Below are 18,387 nucleotides of genomic sequence, written 5' to 3' on the forward strand. Positions count from 1 at the left end.
TTTAGCTTTCATCCATCTCATCCATTTGCTATTGGATATATACAAACTATCCCAAATAGTATTTAAATATACAACAAAAATGTTTAATTGGACATGTTTGAAATCTGTGAGGCAGAAGACTTTATAAAATCTCAAACATAAATTTTTAGAAAATCGAGCTTCTACAATTAACAATTAGTAAGGCAAGCACAGGGTTACAAACACTAATATCTTTTCTTAATAACCACATATTATAAATGGGTATTACCAACTTTTAAATAAATTTTATGCCTTAAGCAATTATTTCCTACAAAACTGTATTCTTACTTTTTCCTCAGTATGAAGACACAATAGAAACCCATGAGTTTAATCACAATATTCAAGTCAACTTTCTAACCTGAAAATGTATTTTGCTTTTAATTTCGTTGATTATGGAAAATATTTTGATGCTTTGTAATCAAAGCAAAGTTCAGAATAATGTGTTATACAATTCACTCCAAATTTTTGGCCAAATTTAATAATTTAATAGGTTAGATAAGATATTCATGTATGTACCAATTTATATTACATTTCATTAAAGTCAATTATACCTTGATTTTATGAAACACTAGCCAAATACTAAGTAGCTATTTTAATTCAAGAACAGTAATTTATTTCAATAAATCAAAGATCAGTATCATTTTAAGGAAAATTACCCTCAACACATTATCTTGATAGAACTGCGAGTAACCAAGTGATCAGAAAAAATCTGTGCCCTCTCGTTTCAAGTAATATATTTACCATTATGCAACTTTTAATTTTTACCAGCTTTAATTACTCCCCTGTAGCCATAATTGTAGTAGTTAAGGAAATTTTTTTGCCCCTAATTAAATAGCAATTCTTAAGTCAAAAAATAAACTAGGAAAGTGTAGAAATATTACAAATTTTATTAAAATTAAGAACACATAAATACATTCTTTATACAATCAAGTGACTTATCAAAAATCATTTGTCTCATCTGTTTTCTGGTTATATTTTTAATAACTTTTTCTTGAAAATGTCCAGGATCTATTTTGCTTTGAATGACACAAAAAGTCTGTAGAACATCAAATCCATTGTCCATTTTTCTTAGGTGATCAGAAACCTAGATCTTCACTGAATTCATGGAATCCATGTTAAAACAACCCTGTCTTGGTTGAATATATCAGAGTACACTTGCTTTAATCCATTTTCCTTAAACTGTCAATCCACATCGAACTGCCATCTTGATTTTCTCATGGTAGGTTCCATTTGAGACTCTTCAAGTTGACTGGGTGCTTTATGGGGAAAAAATTAAAAGAAAAAATGCTGTTGGAATACCAATAATTTTGTTGCTTTAGACAGACATCCACCCACCTTCAAGACATTTTCAACATGAATTGAAACTTGTTTATTCAATAAAATACAAAAATATGCAATCCCTTAACTTTATAACAAATGGATTATTATAATAAAGTATTTTTCTAGCTAAGATCCTTAAAAATGGTTAGCCTGCAAGGAATGATCCTGAGAAGAGATTAAAATAAAGAAATAAGGACAAGAATGTGAGAGATAAAATTGTCTTAAGAGTAAAAACTATATTAATGAAAAATGCTTCAAAGCTTCCAATAAAATTTAAACAAGTAAAAACTGAAAGTTTGTTAAACTGTACAAACAGAAAAGATAAAAAGAAAAGCTTTGACCTTAATTTTTCAAATTAACTATTACTGAGAAGAGCATGCTAAGGGAAACAAAACTGCCAAATATGGTAATAGCTGTCTAGCAAATACACCTTTATTCATTATATTTAAAGCTATTTGGTGACTCTTCTATCCAAAATAAAAAGAACAATACAAAGAACATTAAAGAGGGGGAGGGGACCAATAATGTAGAAGTGAAAATAGTTTTCTAATTATAACAGACGGTAATTAACTTGCTCAAAAGGACACAAAGTTCACAAGGGTGCCATCTTACTCAACTACTACTGGAGAAAGGCAAAAAAGATTTATAATTTTATGGGGTAAGGGGAGAAATAAGAAACTAGGGAAATTGCCAATTAATTTCATTAACTAAAATTAAGATTTTGTCATTAAATAGCAAATATGGTGCCTTAAATATACTAATTCTCCAAATGTCAAAGCATTGCCCATAGCATGCCAAATATAGGTAAGGTATGGAGCTGGACAATTTTTCAATTAATTTAATTAACCAGGATGCACTAGGTGCAAACAAGTTACTTCTTAATCAACAGTATGCTATAGGCTATCAAAAAAACCCAACTTTTTTCCTTCAATTGTATAGACAGTCATAGCAAATAAGTTAGAAATAATCAAATATATCAATCCACAAAAGGGCACTTAAGCTCAATAGGTGGCCAATTTCTGTGTCTCTAAGCCTAGAAATTAAAACATTCATTTCTACTAAAGGCATCAGATAACATAAATCATTTAGCTTCCTACAAGGAACTGCCAACTCCTATCAACCCTAACCAAACCACTGACATGGCAGAGGGGTACCATTATCAAAAATTAAGTCACTTCCTTAAAAGAAAGCTAACAGTTTGCATCAAACTTCAAGAAGCTATAATTCATATTCTTTCCCTATCTTATATTTCATTCTATTTGAATGGCTCAAAGTTCAATCACCAAAGACTTAATTAATAGAAATAAGCTTTTCACTTTTTCTATCCTTTGATCCATCTATGACAAACCTTTTATAAATTGATTCAATCATTTTCCAGTTAACCACAGCTTAGTGCTAAATTTCCTATTCAATGCTGCCCTTATAATAGTTGAAATAAAGAACAGCTTTCTTTTCCTAAGCTCAATTCATTCTAAAATTAATTAACTGATCAGTAACATGATCAATTTATTATAAACATTAAGATTCCAACATTCATGGGCATTCCTTGCAATTTCATATAACTAGATACATAGTAGACATTAATCCTTTTCAGATTTTGACTTTGTGGTCAGAAAAGCAGTATTCCTAGAACATTAAACCAGGAATTGCCCTCTTGGTTTTTTTTTTTTTTATCATCTTGATTACTGATTACTTCAATCTTTTTGAAATTAAGCATTCAACTTGAGTTCACGTAAAGTTTGTATTTCATGGCATGTGACTATACTAAATTTTTCAGATTCTAAAAAACACCAATGAAGAGAAAGTACTGAAAATTTTAGGTTATTTAAGAATTTGCAAATGTGTTAGATGGCACTAATATGAAAGATAATCCAGGTACCTTTAAATAATCCAAGTATTTTAGAGGTAAATATTAAATGGAAGAATAATTTTACATGAAGAAATCACTTCCCTTATGAATTAAAACCTGAATCTGCAGCATCAAAAATGAACCAATTCTATTAAGACATGCAAGATCTTACTTAAATTTTCAAAATAGCTAATAAAATTACATAAGGTTTAAGAAAAAATGCACACATCTTCATAGGAAGAGAACTTTGGCTGACAAATTATTGTAGAACTAGGTATAAAATCTATACAATCTGACATTATTTTGATAAACCAAACCCACAGAAAAATGACTAAATTAAGTGAGTTAAATACCTGAAATCTACTAATCAATAATTCCAAAATGAGTAGTTAATTTTTGTTACATACATTTAAAATGTTATCAAATTTTTAGGCTGGAAATTACAAATAAATCTTGTATGTAAATATATTAAAAATGTTTTAACTAGTATGTACTACTATTAATAAGTACAACTAATAATTAGTTGTAACTAATAATTACAAAACATAGGAACTGGAAGGTAGACCTTAGAATTCATATAGTTCAACAGATTTTACAAATAAATGAGCTGAAGCCCATTCTTTTCTCTACAAAAAATATCAACTAAAACACAAGTTTTCTAACTGAATCTGCATGGACACTTAGATACCAAAGTTTGGAAATTATCTAGTATTTTCAACATTTTCATAATAATCTTAGTTACAATTCATTTGCTAGAAAGAAATCATTCTGTGTTTTATACAAATAAAAAAGTAATATGCCAATAAACTCATATTATCATTCTATTTTCTACAAATAAATTGAACTCCTTTCAAACAATGCTATAACATGAATACAAAGGGATCTTGTGCTGACAAATGAGTCTAATCAAGTCAAATTTAGAGTATTTATACATGTCTGGTTAGTTATTTTCAAGAATTGAATTGACTTATATGATGAATACAACAGATCCTCTATGCTAACAAATTATCTAAATCAATAATCAGATTTTAAATATTCAAATTTTTAACGAAATACAGAAAAGTTAACAGAATATTACTTTGCCAAGTTAGAATTCCTAAATTCCTCCTACTTATTTCATTAATTATTTCCTACTCAATTTCCTTCAAGTAGTTAATTAGGAGAAATCCATACAACTTTCTGTAACCAAATCCAAGTACCTGTTTGTTACCTTACCATCTGATTAGCCACATATAAAAATTACTGTAGAAAGGTATAAAATCTGTATTTTGATTTTTGATATAAAAAGGCAAGTACCTAAATTATACACATTTTTAAAGAGTAGACTTGGGAAGGAAAAGTGATCAATTTTAATCTCAGATTGTTCTGTTTTAAATGTTCCTTTCATTTGGTGAAACTAATTCACATTTGTTATTTAAAATCCAAGACAAAAACTCAATTCCAAATCTGAAAAAAAAAATTTTAAATATTTAAAATATTTACTTTTGTTCATCTAAAATAAACCTACTATAATACTGAAGGAAATTAAAAAGTATAGAAGATTAATGCTACTATGGCTTCAGTCTTCAGTCTATGGGTCGCTGTAATGACAATCAAGTATTTTTTGAACAAAAAAAGATGAATAGGCATCTAGGCTTGGTACTAAATCCTATCGTAAATTAAAATAGGCAGTTTCTAGAGACCTGACAAATAATCCTGGCTACAGAACAAACTCACATTTATCATCCTTCATACATGGGATTAAATCAGATTCCTTTAAAAATTATGTGTCACTTGAAGTTCTTTCTAACAGTTTTTTGGATCTAACACAACCTCTGGTACAGAGGCTATATTTAGAGGGGAAAAGTAAATCTCAATTTGCTATAGTTGAATGAAATATAAAGCTGATGTAGTAAGGACTAGTAAGCAAAAATATCTGTTTGAAATTTCCAAATTAATGTGAAATGCGAATTCACAGGCTTTTTCGTAAAATTCCTACTTCTTAGAGATTATAAATTAAACAAATAAATACTACCTTGAAATAACCTTGAAGAAAAAAAGAACTGAAAAACCAACTGGAGTACAGCAAACTGATATTTCCCATTACTAATTATTTGTAAAGTTATAGAGTTTCCTAAAATATTGACATAAACATAAAAACTGGTCAAGGGAATAGTCATAACAATCCAATCTTTGTTTTCTATATTCATATGGCAATTTGACAGTACTAAATGTTCAGACAGGTGAAAGAAGCAAATAAAAGAATCTCATATTATTTTCAATAAGTGTAATTTCTACAAGAAAATTTTTTTAAAGTTTTGTTGCCTTTAAAGCATTACGTACGTGTGTGTGTGTGTCAGAGTGACCCATTTAGGTATTCTTTTTGACTCAATCCCCACAATAATCTCACAGTAGAATATGAACAAGGGAACTCAAACTAGACATACAAGGGATCAATGGCCTGAGGTTGTTTCCATCTTTCAAAGATGATTAAGGGAAGACACGCTATGTCTTCAAACAAATGAAAAGTTTTACTGTGAAAATGATTAACTTGCTCTGCTTAGCCCTGGAGAGTAGAAATGTATACAGGAAGGTAGATTTTAAGCATACAGAAGGAAAATTTTCTTAACATTTAGAATCATTCTGGAGTTGTGAACTGACCCAATCATTCTGGAGAGTAATTTGGAACTATGACCACAGAACTATAAAATTGTGCATATCCTCTGATCCAGCAATACCGTTACTGGGTCTGTATCCCAAAGAGATTTGTAAAAAAGGGAAAAGGACCCATATGTACAAAAACATTTGTAACAGCCCTTTTTGTGGTGGCAAACAACTGGAACTTGAGGAGATGCCCATCAATTGGGGAATGGCTAAACAAGCTGTGGTACATGAGTGCAACAGAAAACTACTGTTCCATAAGAAATGATGAGCAAGCAGATTTTAGAAAACCCTGGAAAGACTTCCATGAACTAATGCTGAGTGAAGTGAGCAGAACCAGGAGGACACTGCACCCAGTAATTGCAACATTGGGCAAGGATCAACTATGATAGACTTTGCCCTTCTCTGCAACACAAGGACCCAAAACAATCCTAAAGACTCAAGATGAGAATTCATATCCAGAGAAAGAGCTATGAAGTCTGAATGCTGATTGAAGCAGACTGTTTCCACTTTTTTGTTTGTTATTTTTTTGTTTTTTCTCTCTCATGGCTTTTCCCTTTTGTTTTATTTCTTCTTTCACAGCATGACTGATATAGAACTATGTTTAGCATGACTGTACATGTATAGCTTTCTATGAGATTGCTTGTTATCTTGGTGAAGGAAGAAGAAAAAATTTGGAATTCAAAATCTTACAAAAATGAATGCTGAAAACTTTCTTTACATGTAATTGGGGGGAGGGGGAAACCTACTTAGAACCATTCAAAAATAAATGGGCTGTCATGTAGAAAAACTGCATCATTGCATCATTGAAAGTCTTCAAATGAGGACAAATGACAAATATTGTGGAATGCTGTAGATAAGGTTCATGATTTGATAGTTGTAGTACTAGAAAACCTCAAGTTCCTTCAAAAAGATCCTACCCTAATAAAAGCCACTGGTGTAACTGTCCATATGTCCAAAAATCATTCATAGACATTGGATGTCAACCCTTACCACCCACAACCTAACAAACTAATTTATATTCAGACCTTCATAATCACATATAGTAGCAGAAACAGCAATAAAAAGCTTCAGTATTCTATATTATCTTGATTCCTAAAAGGCTAAAAAATAATTATGGTAAGTAAAACACCTGAAATGTACAGGTGGTGGAGTGGCCAGAGCATTGCATCTACACAGGAAGGATCTTATTTCAAATCTGCAGACATGTACTAGATGTGTGACCCTGGGCAAGTCACTTAACCTCATCTAATTCAGGGTCCTCATCTATAAAATGCGAATAATAATACCTACTTCTCAAGGTTGTGATAAGGATTAAACAAGATATCTGTAAAATGCTTGTGCAACTTTAATGTACTATAAAAATGCTAGTTATTTTTAATAATATAGCTGTAATTTTAAATTACCTATAGAGCAGTAGTACAAATTATCATGGGCTAACTTGTTGAAAAAAATACTCTACCTCCACAATCTGCCTCTTCCTAGATCTACTCATCTGAGTTGTCTTTCAATCCCTTACTTTCTCCAAAAAAATTGTAGGATGAGAGCAAAAAAAGTTTATTAAAATCAAAAAGCTAAACTAGAACACTAGAGAATCATAGCTTGATTCAATTAATGGCTCAATACTATCAATCATCAATAATAAGTTCAATAAGAGGTAATGAAAAAATTGAAAGGTTGCTAAGCCTGTGAAACTTAACTCTAAATCTGCTTTATATAGTGGAAACAATGACTACTGTACACAAACAACAATGTTCATCCTAGAGGCCTACAATCAAATGTATAATTCAATCCGTTAGTTGAATCTTGGCTACTTATCCAGAGATTTAATCAAGTACCTTTTAAAAAAAAGACTAGATTTTTAGAGTCTGATGTAGACTCAAAAGACAGTTTCCAAAGTACAGAGCAAGGAGAATTAATGATACACTCAGCTGAATACCATGTTCCCAAATTTTAAACTAAGAAAAAGCTGAGTTCGTAATTCAACAAAAATTTATCAAGCACCTACTACGTATAAGGCATTTGTTACAACAATGGAATTTACGCTCTCTGCCATTCAAGGACTTGTTACAGTCTACTTCTTAAAAAAATTCATATCCCACTGGTTTTTGCTCAAGCAGAAATTTTCAAAGAAAAGTCTACTTGTGTAGTTAGAAACCATATGTAAAATATTAAAGCAAAATAAAGAAACTTATTAATAGTTTCTATTATTTTTTTAAGTTAAAAAATGCTACTGAAGTTAGAATACAATTCTGTAGAGGGAAAGAAAAATATTATCTCAAACAAAATAACAAGATTAGTTAACTAGTAAATGCCACTGTTAAGTGTAGAGTCCAAGGAACGATTTCTTTAAAAAAATCACTTACCTGCTAAGATTTTTATGTGTACAAAATAATAATGGAATCAAAAATATAGGAGATGGTTAAATAGCTAACTTATTCTCATCCTTTCAAGCTCTCAATCTAGGATTCTATGATCTTTAATAATTTATAATTGTTAAAACCCTAAAGCTCTTATCTACAAATGAAAATTGTTTGCACTAAGGAAAACTTCCTTTACTCACCTGTACAAACTCTCTCAAAACAAGTTCTTACTACAAAAAGCTTATGATGACAAATTCCTTATTTCATCATTTCACACTATTTTATTTATATAGAAAGGCAGAAGAGAGGAGGTAGAAAAGAAGGAAAAAGAAGGAGAGAACAGGGAAGGAGAAGGAAGAGAAAGAAGGTAGAGGGTAGGAGAAACAGAGATACTATAAACTTAGTACTTCCTAAGATACAATTCTAAGTAGCTTTTACCTTTTGTTGGTTTTATCCAAAAGTGCTTAATACTGCTTAACTCCTCTGGTTATTAATTTCATCTCTGTAAACATTATACAAAATGCCTACATATCCACGTATCAAATTCCTCAGTACTAGTACAATTCATAAATCACCTTCCTAGTGTTATAGAATTTTTAGCTTTCTCCACTGTTGTTAGGAGACATGACTCTAAAAATTACAGAGATGAGATTACAAAAATTACATGAGATGAGTAATAATAAATTTAGTTTTTCATCCATGTTAGAAAGTATTAAAAGCAAAGTACAAAAAAACACTGAGTAAGGCTCATAAGAATGGCACCTGTAGAGTTCAGATTAAAAGCAAATACAAAACTAAAGTCATTTCTAAGCTTTAAAAGCAGAAAAGTTCAAGCCATAATTACTACTGAAGACTATAACAGCATCACTAAAATGCTCTTTTCCAGAATGTCTGAGAGGGTCTAAGTATCATAAAACTATATAGCTGAGTTAAATTCTTATTACATTAAAAATACATTTCTTTGGTTCTTTTTTGATACTAACATGTAGCACAAAACTAGTTATGACTAACATATATCCTAGAAGATTTACCCTTCTAAATCCCATAGTAATTCAATTAACACAAAGAACTTTTATTTAAAACCTCAAACAGCACAACTGCTTACAAAATTATGCCATGTGGAAATAGCAATAACAATCTGCCATTATAAATTTAATTTTTAAAGCTGAAAGTTAAGTCTCTACTAAGACTTCACTAAAATCTAGCTATGTAAAAGAAGCACAGAAGAGGATAAATTTATGTACAGAATTTAAATGACAGAACTGAATAATGACACCTAATCTATATATCGTATTTTAAGGTTTGCAAAATAATTTACACATCTATCATCACAGCAACCTTAGGACATAGGTACTATTATCATTTCATTTTATAAAGAACTCAAGATGTCCTATGTTCTGAGCAACTGCTTATGACCTCAAGGGTTCTGGTTCCATCACTGACTGGAGGTGTATCTTTTTTTCTAAACATAAGTCATATTAACTCCTCCTTTATCTCACTTGTTATTGAAATCAAGCTCTAGAAGAAACCTTATTAGCTATTTAATTCAAGCCCTTCATTTAATAGATGAGTTAACCAAGGTGCAAAGAAGTCAAATAACTTGCCAAAGGTCATTCATAGTTAATGTCATAAGCAGGATTGGAATCTAGGTTCTCTAATTCCAAAGCCAGTTATCTCTTCACGTAATATAGACACTCTGTTCTTGAAACAATTGTTTGAGCTACTTAGAAAAAAAAACAAGTGGTCTAAAAAAAACACTAGACCTCAAATGATAAGAACTGTTTCTTATTCCTCAATTACTTTATATATCTAGAGGATATACAGTTGTTTTTGTTCATTTGGCTTTTTAAATAGCCTTTGCTTTAATTTCAGCTGCTAATGCCAATACATATTTTGATTTCTTCAAAACCACTATTCAAAGCTACGTAAGTAAGCTTTTTTAAAAGCTTATTACTATTATAGCTGGTACCAAGTACTATATGCTGCTAAAGGCAAAGATAATGCAAATCAATAGGTCACAGCATGCCTTGTAGTACTGCTACCCTTTTGCTTTCTCAATACCATACTTGATTTTTAACATGTGAAAAGGTTTAGAAATAATTAAATCTGAAAGTAATTTAACAAGTCAAAGTTACTACAAATGCAAAAGAGGTGTAATGTTATTTTGTAGAAACAAGAAACGTCTTGTTTGTAACCAAACTAAAGACAAAGTTAAACAAAATACTGAATGTAGTAATCTAGCCATCGCTGCCCAGTTACAGAACAAATTCAGTCTATGACTTCCAAAAGAGAGTTAATTTGAAAAAGCGGATGTGCTTTGTTTTTAAAAATGTCTTCATTGAACAAGAATGTAAGTTTCCTGTGGGCAGGTATCTTGTGCATAATCTCTACTGAACCTAACATAGCGCCCTGTATTTGGTACTTTCCTAAAAAATTTAAGTCCTTGGGCATATCATATTTCAAAATCCTTCATGGTAAAGGGCCCTGTTTTCTTTTTTGTACCCCAGGACCTTTTTTGTTTAATTTGCTGCAAAACTGCTTGAGATCAAACTTTTAAAAACTGAATCAATTTAAAAGCATTCAGCAAGCTACTTAAATTAGCTTGCTATTTAACTAATCTTTTATCTTTCACTTTTTTGTGAAAAAAAATATTGCCCCTTAATTTTATATTTAACTTGTTCACACACTGGCTTTGTTTAAAGCAAGGCATATCTGAATGAAAATAAAATGGACAGTTTTATTTAATAACTGCTACTACTTCTTGAAAAATTAAACCATTAGTTGCTATTTTAGCAACTCATATGGTAGACATGTATCATAAAATGAAAAAAACTCATCTTCCAAAGCATGTAAGAACATATTCAATGGAATCTTCTAAATATATGTGAAATAGAAATCAACAAAAATCTTAGTCACAATCATGTCTTTCATAAATTTGGTAAACTATATATTTTTGCTATCAGGTCAAGTTATACAGAAGAGGAAGAATAATATTACTTTCCTCAACATCTGAGAAAATTCATTTAATCATCGTCCAAATCAAAGTCCAACAAACACCACACATCTTAATTATGGTTACAACTCAAAATTTTCCAAGATAATTCAAGATATTAGCATTAATTTTTTTAATCCTTGAGGAATCTGAATCACACTTTATATTTTAGTAATAAATATGCCTACCTCAATGGGTTGCTGTCAGAAAACTACTTGTTAAACTTAAAAGTATTACATAAATGGGAATTAAAGTTAATTTTAAAACATTCCCTCCAAGGCCTATTTATCTATTGTTCTATTAATTTTCTACAATGGAGATTAATTGAAGCTAGCTACCTACAAATATGCTGCTGCCATCCTTGCCTTTTTTATCCCTAACACTCCAGAGTCTATACAAAGGACTTAACAGTTCAAAACTAAATATGAAAATCTTAACTTTAGAGATGGAAGTAAAATTTCAAACAGAAGTCTTCTAGCTCAATATGACTTTTTTTAAAACAAATGAGACAATTAAGGCCTAAAGAGGTTAGATGACTTGCCCAAGGTCCTAAGTTTATTTTGTGATAGATCAATCAGCTCCTGCATCCTGGGTTCTTTCCTCTAAACCATATATTTCACTCATTATAGTAGAAAAGAGAGAAAGTTTTCAAACAACATCAAAATAAAGGTCTATCTTCTTTCCATCAGAAAACAAATTATCTAAGTAATGAGGATTATGTTTTCAAAAAAGTCATTCTACTGTTGACCATGGAATAATTTTTCTAATACTTCTGATCAAAAAGAAAAATTCATGAAAAGCAACATTCAAAACAATTTTAAATGATGAATAAACTAGACTCAAATCTCATGTTATAATAAAACACCCTGGATGATGAGCCTGACTTTTCATTTCTGTGGTATGATGTGTAATTTAAATGAGTGAGATCAGTGAGATGCTGTCAAAAGTCAAAAGGTGACAACCAAGTGATTCAAGACTTTTTTGAGGTTCCAACAATCACAAAACAAAATGCTAGTAGAAAAAAAGTTTACATATTTATTATTCCAATTCATACACAGAATATTATGATGAACTACATGTATGAAGACATGAAAGCTGTTTGTAATTAACATTAAATTTATATTTAGATTTTTATTATAAATTTTTATTATAAATAATACATAACCAGCCAACTATAATGGGAAAATTTTAATGATTAAAAGCCTGGCACAAAAAATTTGCATGTCAAGTATGAACATTACTGTTAAGACCGAGAGCATACTGCTGTTACTTAAATGTCTTCCTCTTCCAAAAATTAATTTTTAAAATAATTATTTGACAACTAGTTTATTCACACTGAGATGGGTAGGAAAGGGCCATGATATAAACTGCTCCTAAATTCTTCATATTCTCACCAAAACCTGTTTTTCACAAGTAAATGACTTGAATGTTAAGCCTTGACTGAATGTTAAGCTTCAGTCAAATGGGACTAAATTAAGAGTATTTCAGTTCACTGAAGTCCACTGTCATTTATTCTCTGCTTCATGGAGACACTCATCTTCACTCAGCATTTTGTTTGTAAAGACTACAGAGTTTAAGTTTAAGGCATGCTATTTTTAATCAGGTGCTACCTGATTCTACGAGAAAAGCCTAGAGTTCTATGGAAAATGAATAACGTTTTGAACTCATTTTTAGCAAATAAGAACCAAAAGAATGAATAAAAGAACAGCTCTGGACACACCTATTAATTTGGCTAAAATGTTTTCAGAAAAACTTGTTTTTTGACACAATCTAGTCTGCACTTGAATTCAAAAGAGCACCAATGCAAAACTTTAAATTAGATTACCAGATAGGCTGGATATATTCCAAGTTGTCAAGAAAGCCCAAACAATCCTTAATATTTTTTTTGTGCTTGATCTTTCAGTACTGAATCTGATTTCCAAATTCTATTCTATTGACTTCATAAGAGAACTGAGTAAGTTCCTTACCATTATCAACAATCCCAATTTCTAGTGATGTACCCTTTGCAATATTTCTTTCAAAACACTAGTGTAAAAAAATTCTAATGCTTAAAATAATTCCTCCATTTAGAATCTAAGATCATAATTAGTGAAAATAAAAAAACTAAGATCTATTTCATGAATTAAGCTCTATGCTTTTTTTCCTGTAGCAGAGTTGTGGTCGTACGTATACACCATCTAAAAATTTAAGTAGGAAACAAACAGTACACTTCTAAAATATACTACAAAGCAGTATAACTCTTTTTAAATGTTTATCCAATGATTTTTTTTAGAACTAACAGCAAATGTCCAAAGGCTCTCAGAGTAATTCTATAAAAAACTTTTCATTTTAATATCAAAACGATAAAAAAAAAATCCTACTGCAAAGATTAAATGATCAACTCTTACAAGAAATTCAATCATAATGCTGAATATTTTACTTGGAAGTAGGTATAGCTATATAGATGTACACATGAATTAAGTTTTTTTTTTAAATTAAATGTTTTTATACATTACTTATATAATGGATTAATTTAAACACATTTCTAAAACTGTAAACAAAAAGGCTGAATCTAGTGCCATAGTACTTAAATTTTTGAAAGCAATTCTTCTCACTAAAATACCATATTCAGGTGTTAAAAAATCCATCCACATACCTGCTGCACAAAAAACAAGGCTTTTTCAAAGATGCCTTTTTATTTCAATGGCTACCCTTCAGCCATCTCAATCTTCAGAAGTGAGGCATGTACCTGTGAAGGAAAAAAACAATAGGCATACTTTAAATAAATTCATCTGAGTATAAGGTTCTGTTTTACTGAGAAAGAAAAATGTTTCAAAAAAACTCATTTTATGGCTTTTTGGAAAATAAAACAAAGTCTTTAAAACCAAAAGTCAAAATCTTGAATACATTCTGAAATGCCAAAACTACCTAAGTTGCAGAAAGCTATACAACTTAATTTCTGAATTATTATTTTAAATATCTATTTCATTCACTTCATGATTAAGTTAAAAAGGATACAATGCACACTGTGAGTTTAGTTTCCTCAAAATATAATGAAGATTGGAACGCTTTTAATATACCTTAAGTTAACAAGAAATGAATTTGTGTTGCACACATTTATTTCCCTGAAATAGAAAAAGAGTCAAAGGTTTGACTTTTTAAAACCCAGTGACACTAGATCCAATTACTTCTAAAGAGTCCATTTTAAAGGTGTTCACTGGTTAATTAAAAAGATATAAACAAGAATAACAGCAGTTAATGAAAATTTAACAAGGTTCTCCCCTAAATTTCAAGTAAACTAATAAAGCTTAGCAGTTCTTACCTCTAATAAGCCTTCAATTTCTTTGGAACCATCAAGCTGAAGTTCATTTATTCTGTATATTATCTACAAAGGAAGGGGAAAGAAGGAGAGGTATCTTACTATTTTGGTTTTAAATATCACTTTGTCTAAGTACTAGGAAAAAAAGATGAACATTTACAAAAACAAGATCTGTAGCCACATTAACACTAGGGCTCACAAAGGCACCATCTATGCATGCATCTGTGGTATAGTGATTTCTTAATATTAAATATTAGGCTTTGTTTTCATTATCTTTGGCTGCAGGAACACACACTGAAGATGGAGAAGGATGATGGGACTTAAAGAATGTTACAGGCAAGCAATCTTTTTTTTTTTAAGCCAGGTTTATTTCCTCTTACTCCAGTTTATCAGAACATGCAAAACATACAGCAAATTCAGCATTTAGTTTTCTAAAATTAATGTATTCTCTATTTCCTTTGTCATCAGAAATATTTTTTTCTAATCCTGAACCATAAAAAATAAACTTCCTTAAGAACTGTTGAAGTTAAAATGGCCTCTGCTACTGTAAATTTTAAACCACAAGTTATTTGAGCTCACCACGTAGTATATTAGCTTTGTCCTTTTGAGCAGTTCTAAAACTTGCAGCATCTATGACCTTTCTTCATTTTCCAAACTACATTGTTAAAAATTTAACCTCAGGTATTTTTCAAAACATTTATCATTGTTAAAAGCATGAAAACAAAATAAAATACAATCTTCCTAGATTTATCCCAGAAGCAATTAAGTGTACTTAAGAAATGAAGCTCATTTCTTTTTAAAAGCAATTTAGATTGAGAATACCTATTTTAAACCACTTCAATTTTTTAAGTAGCTATAAATACCAATTTGGAAGTGTAGTAAAACTACTAATTCTGCAGAATATTTAGAAAAAACGAAGATGTACGAAATTTATAGACAAGATAGCAAAGCTATTTGATTAAGAAAATAATGTCATGCAACCATGCACTAAGTCAATCTGCGTCTGGTCAAATTCCTTGCTGAAGGTTGTTTTTTAGTCAGGTACAACCTTTTTTATAATGTCAGCTTATCAACAAGAAAATGAGAATATACTATAGAGTACAAAATGGTGCACACATATAGATATATAGATATATAAAATATATCACTTTTGAATATCAAATTTTTCTGTAACAATTCCACCTTTAAAATGAATACCTTCCTAAAACATAGACATATTTTTAAAACAACGTGTCCTGTTTGATAGAAGGCTAAATGCAACAAACATGGCTCCTCTTCATCCTCAATTACTGAGAAGTCTTACCTAATATTTACACAAGTAACTTCATTTAGAAATTCAGATTGAATATTCCCTTAAAAAAGTTTGTCAGCAGTTCCCTGTCATAACATTGACCATTTTTTTAAAAAATTGTTCCAAAAGAACTTTTAAAACTCTGAACAACTCAGTAATTAGTTGTTCTTAAATACAGTAACCAAAATTTTAAGAAGTTCCCAATAATGGCGACTGATAACCTATAAAAGCCATCAGAAACAGCCCAATTAATCACTATGGAGAAAACAGGATGTGAAATATTTTCACCTTAAATGTCAAATTTTAAAAAAGAAAACTGATGGTAGTAGTCTCTCTTTAAGGACATACACATTACGTTCCCTCTCTCAACACAATAATCAAATTTAAGCCATACATTTGTCATAAAATACTTTATTAAGCACACAGATATAATAAGTTTGTTTTTAAATAGAAGCACTTCTGAAAGTTATTTTTTGAAGCATTTTATTCAATTTAAACATTTACTCTTTATGACGAATATTTTTTTTATAAATAGCACTCCAAAATATCTTCGAATATATAATCCTGCAGTCCATTTTCTGGAATGGCTTGGAAAGAGTTAAAAGCCAACACCCCAAAAACCCAAGTTTTATTTTGAAAAGCAGACAAGGCTCTATCAATCATTTAAATTAAACCACAGTAGTTACATTCCTAATCTCCAGGAGGAGAACCATAAAAAGCCCCCAAAGCAGAATTTAAAGGGTCCCCCCCCAAAACACAATAATTTAGAAGAGCAAAAAGACAATTCTCTCACGTTTCTCTCCTTTCGGGTGACTCTCTCCAGCCCACAGGCTCGCTCCCCTCCCCTTTTCCAGGCAGGGTCCCCAGGTTTGGGGGTGAGCAGCCCCCCAGGTCTGCGGCTCTGCAGCAGGAGCCAGCACTTCTCTCCCCCCCATCCTCTGCCTTCTCCTCTCCCCTCCCTTCCCCCAGCTCCAGAGCCGGGAGCTCCTCCATAACCCCTGGCAGCCAGTGCACCCTTCGGGGGCGCCCGGACAAATGCCCCCCCTTCCCAGCCCAGGCCCGGGGGGGTGGTCGTGGTCGGCTGGGGCTGGGGCGAGCAGCCCCCGTGCAGAGCGGGGAGCGCCGCCGACTCGCGTCCCCTCCTCCCCCTCCTCCGAAGCTCAAGGACATTTTGTTTTTCCTCTCAAGGACAAAGGACAATAAAAGGCGCAGAGCAAGGCGAGACTTACCCGGTTGGAGGGCGGCAGGGACCCCGCGCCCCAGCTCTGCTCCTCGCGGCCAGCCTCCCCCGCGCCCGACGGGCTGCGACCCCCGCCGCCCCTCCCGCGGCCGGCCCGGGGCCGAGGGCGCCAGGGACGGAGCCCGCATCGGGCGAGTGCCGCAGCGGCCGCGGCAGCCTCGGCTCCAGCCTACCGCCCCCCCTCCGACCCGATCGCCTGCTCCGCGGCTCCCGGAAACGCCCGGCGCGCCCCCGCCGCCGCGCCCTCCGCCAGCCTCGCGCCGGCCAGGCGCGGCTCCTCGCCGGGCCGTCCGCAGCCCGCCGCCGCCGCGGCGGAGCGCCTGACAGCTCGGGGTGCTGCTGCCTCTCCGGCCATCTTGTGCCGTGTGTGCGGTGTCTCTCTCCCGTCTCCTCTCTCTGTGTTACTCCCTCCTCCTCCTCCTCCCCCCACCCCCGCCCCACACACACCACACAACATGGCCCCTTCGCTGCGGCGGCGGCGGCTGCAGCAGCGGCAGCAGGAGCTCCACAGCGCTCCAACCTCCCCGCCCCCCATCACTTCCTCCATGCAACCTAACTCGCCCCCAACGCAACGGGGCGCGCACAGCGCGCAGCGCCGGTGGCTGCCATTGGCCCCGCCTCCCCACATCTTCCCCCATCCCAGCCCCTGCTGCACGCCGGGCCCAAGACGTTCTCCACCACCCAACAACAAGCCTGCCCTTCTCATTGGCCCGGCTCGGCCCCGCCCCTTTCCTCCCGGCCCATAGGCTTCTCCTCTTGCCCATTGCTACGTCTCCCCGCTTGCCTTTCTTCTTTACTTGGTCCTCGGCTTCCCATTGGCTGGGGCTCGAAGCGCTGGGTTCGGAATTGAGGTGGGTGGCCCTCGATCAGGCCTGCGCAACACAGGAGTGTGCCTGCCTCGCTCCTGGAGGATTTCCAGTGGTCCGCAAAAAACGTAGAGGATACTAAAGAAACTAAAGATGGACCCAGCGCTTGGTTGCAGCCCAGCTTCACCTGCTGTCTGCTAGCCACTATTGTGCCCCTCTCATAACTTGGAGGGGTGGGTTGCCCCTGCGCACTCGCGCCTGTGGGTCACGTGACCCGCAGCAACCAATCCTCGGCACTCTCTAGTGTGAGAGGAGAGCCCGTCCCTGGTCTGGTCGCTGAGTTTTCCGTGGTTCCTGGCATTAACCAGGGACAAAGTGAGTGCAGCCACGGGCGCCCACGCAGCTGTGTCCAAGGTCAGACGTTCAGTTCAGTGTTTCTTTGCATGTGAGCAGTTGCTGTGGAGATTTTGGGGGTCTTATATTAAGTTTGGGGGTGACTTGGTAAAATGGGTGATAAAAAGAAACGGAAGATTGAGTCAGAACATAGAGTGTTTAATCCCGAGTGGACAG

The 18,387-nt window shown here is 33.9% G+C and overlaps 1 long non-coding RNA gene across 3 annotated transcripts; it reads right to left on the bottom strand.

Moving 5' to 3' along the window:
• Positions 1–885: 885 nt before the first annotated feature.
• Positions 886–18,081, bottom strand: LOC140509657 (uncharacterized). Of its 3 annotated transcripts, none has more exons than XR_011968866.1 (4): positions 17,796–18,081; positions 14,484–14,546; positions 13,818–13,910; positions 886–1,274 (listed from the first exon to the last, which is right to left on the bottom strand). It is a non-coding gene; the product is annotated as an uncharacterized lncRNA (long non-coding RNA). The 3 variants fall into 3 exon arrangements; XR_011968864.1 differs by lacking the exon at positions 17,796–18,081 and adding an exon at positions 17,001–17,139; XR_011968867.1 differs by lacking the exon at positions 17,796–18,081 and adding an exon at positions 16,565–16,882.
• Between the last annotated feature and the right edge of the window lie 306 nt (positions 18,082–18,387).

The sequence above is a fragment of the Notamacropus eugenii genome, chromosome 1, assembly GCF_028372415.1.
Source record: "Notamacropus eugenii isolate mMacEug1 chromosome 1, mMacEug1.pri_v2, whole genome shotgun sequence".
NCBI lineage: Eukaryota > Metazoa > Chordata > Mammalia > Diprotodontia > Macropodidae > Notamacropus > Notamacropus eugenii.